This window comes from Metopolophium dirhodum, chromosome 6, assembly GCF_019925205.1.
Source record: "Metopolophium dirhodum isolate CAU chromosome 6, ASM1992520v1, whole genome shotgun sequence".
NCBI classification, from domain to species: domain Eukaryota; kingdom Metazoa; phylum Arthropoda; class Insecta; order Hemiptera; family Aphididae; genus Metopolophium; species Metopolophium dirhodum.
In genome coordinates this window covers 3,774,383-3,777,795 of record NC_083565.1, presented here as the reverse complement: position 1 = coordinate 3,777,795, position 3,413 = coordinate 3,774,383, and the positions used below count along the sequence as shown (strand labels likewise).

The 3,413-nt window shown below is 36.7% G+C and overlaps 1 pseudogene; it reads left to right on the top strand.

Moving 5' to 3' along the window:
- The first annotated feature begins 2,345 nt into the window (after positions 1-2,345).
- LOC132946352 (trimethylguanosine synthase-like) lies at positions 2,346-2,849 on the top strand (annotated as a pseudogene).
- The last annotated feature ends 564 nt before the right edge of the window (positions 2,850-3,413 follow it).

The following is a 3,413-nucleotide window of genomic DNA, read 5'->3' as shown; positions in this document are numbered from 1 at the left end:
CGCCGACAGAACGCGGCGTGCGGACACAGCGCCGGAAGCCGAAGGACGTCGCCACACGCTCTGGCGCCGGACAAAGTGGTTTGTCTGCCGCATGTTTTGTTGCGGCGTCTGATGTGCGAACGCGAACAACCGTCGGCCGAACGTGATTTTTAAGACGTTTCCACTTGTCAGCAGCAGCCAATCTGTCGTCCGGCCACATTCAGACCGACACAGAACAAGCCGCAAGTAAAGTATTAAACGAGTCCTGATCATCAGATATCCATGAATATCATATTATTTTTCATGTTGTATAACTACCTATATATTAATTGTAAATTATTGTAAATCATTGTAAATCATTGTATATCATTGTAAATCATTGTAAATCATTGTAAATCATTGTAAATCATTTTATATCATTGTAAATCATTGTCATATTATGTGTTTATATCCACTCGTTAATTCATACAATATTAAAATGTATAATGTATAAAATATATTATTGTAAATTGTTAGACATATGTTCTTGTATCCGTATTCCACTTATTAATTATTCTGTAGCCAAATCTTCAATATTGTTATGTATCCCTTAATGTAAAATGAATAAAATTTATGATGTTTCTATACTATAATCATATGCGTCTGGTAAGACGTTTCAAACAATACAATATGGACGCAGTATCCCAATGCAGTTTCGAAAATTTGAAAGCCACGCTCCAGAAATGATGATTCATGTATGCCTAGACGACATGATACAGTGTTCTTATGGAATGATATAAGAATAATATTGTCATCTTAATAATGGTGTTATGGAATGATCATATATCTGCTCGTGTCGAACTAATTTCGTATCATAAAAGCGTTACTTATAGTTACAAAATAAGGTTAGAATAAAACTGATATACATAACCGCACCCTTTTAAAAAAAGGTCGTCGTTCAAAACCACAAACTTTTTACACGTCAATTCTGTAAAGTTTTCCCAAAACTATACCGTTCAATACCCGCACAGCTTTATACATTTTATCAGTAACGTACACATTTATCTTATATCACATTATCGTTTAGAACTAGTAAATAATATCTAATCAAAACTATAATATATTACAAATTAATGTTAAAGCAAGATGATTACAGAAACCAAACTTTGACTTATGAGAAAAGAGAACGTTAAACGTACACATACAGAACGTAGGAATAAAGAAAAAACCATTTTTAATTTATATGATCGTGCCATAAGCTTTGAAATAACTTTTATGGAAAATTTGAAAACAGAAGGATGTAAATTTATTCCAATCTGAACATTAATTTTTTTTCATCAAACAATTAATTTTTTCTTTTTATATTATATTGAATTAAATATATAAATAAAATAGTTTTTGGTTAATATTAAAATTATAAACCTTATTATTAAATTATTTTTATAATGATTTATTTAACATCAATAAATGTTTAATTCTTAACTGTCAATCAACTGTGTGCGGTTCATGCAAATGTTAATTTTTAACAATAGATAAAATGTAGGTATACCGCACACGGACGGTGTAAAATGTGCGGTTATGAACGACGCCCCCCGAATAAACCTATTTACTTATTAAATGTGTTGTTTATCGGACCCTCCAGCCGACCTGAAGAACAGACGCCGCTGAGGTCTGCCGCCGGAGGTCGGATCCACGTCGTAGACACCACAGCTGCGCTACTGGACAATGCGAAGAACCCGACACCCGTCACCACGGAAAACAGCACTCCGCTGCCCCTCGGTAGCGTCAAGAAGGCGTCAGCCGCGCGGGTTGACTCCACGTACGTGCATTTACTTATAGGTATAATCAGAAATTAAATAATGTTTTTTTTTATATTGCCCACATACCAATTACATAAAAGTATTGGAAAAAGAAACATGTCTTATTTTCAAAATTTGACAAAGGCATTCTGATGGACGATGGTATATAAAAAAAACATTTATATATCATATCATGTTTAAAATAAAAATGATATATATTATAATCGTGTGTTTGGTTTTATAGAGAGCTTTTACTCGGTCTTTCCCGAGACACTCAGCGTCTATATGGCAGAAAAGTGTGGTCGGGTGAAATGGCTGTGGACCCGTTTTGCGGCGCCGGCGGAAACATAATCCAGCTTGCCCGACTGTTCAACAAAGGTACTGTAATATTTTTTGCATTAAAAATAAATAAAACCGTTTTCGTGGAAATAAAATGTGAACCTATTATTTCTACTTAATTTTAATTACCGAAATGTAATAACTGTCTATAATGTACCTACATATATATTATATTATATTATATTATAATAATATATTAAGTAGGTCCCTATTATCTGCAGCTTCTAATAATTGCAATATTTTCTGTTTGTAATAGTCATTGCAGTAGATATCGACGCCGACAAGATAGTGATGGCCAAGGAAAATGCCGCGATTTATGGCGTACTGGATAAGATCGAGTTCGTTGTCGGAGACTTCTTCAAATTGGCAAATTAGATAAAGGGTGACGTTATAGTCACATCGCCGCCATGGGGAGGTCCAGAATACAACAAAATGGATGTTATCGGGCCGTTAGCTTTGTGCATGGATAAGATTCTGGAAGTGGGGAAAACGATTGCCCCAAAAATATTGTTACATCTTCCAAAAAACCTTGATAAAAATGAGGTTTGTACATCATTTAGCTTAAATATAATTATATTATTATTTATGTGGAACTATAATTTATATTTTAAATGTCTATAGTGTTGGAAAATGTGCAATGGAGTTGGTACCAGCCTTGGAAAAATCGAAAATGTGTTTGTGGACAGGTACCTCAACTCGACGTTTCCGTATGCCCGGTCCAATAATGTTAGTTATAAGTCATTGTGTATTTAATTCAATAAAATCATAGTAAAAAAATAATTAATAGACTATATTGTTAATATAGTACCTACTTAATGAATTTAATATACCTAATCGTATATACATATACATAACAGTATTATAATAATGTATTATTTATGTTTGGTTCATGGAGACCGAACAAATGAACCGAGTTTTTGCGGAACTGCGTGCCGCTAAGTTCAATTTTCCGCGAGAATGGGACGTGGACCGGAACGTCACCGGTACACAGCAGTCAAGCTGCACACACGACCCCGCGCCAGATGTATCGACACTGCCGCCGTGGAATAACGTCCAGGACGCAGGGGTCATCGTGGCCGGGGCGGATCGTCCGACGCAACGGCGCTACAGGTCGGACGCCGAAATATTGGGATTGGATCTGTTCAGCAAGCCGGTACCGGTTTACCGACAGATCCAGCGGCCGAATTATGCGGGCCCGGCCTTCCGGTCCGCCATATCGATTATAGATGCGGCGTTCAACCGGCCGCTAGTGCTGACAGCGGATACGGTCATCGTCGATCCGTCCGCGGTACTGCAGACGCCGTCGTCAACGCCAGA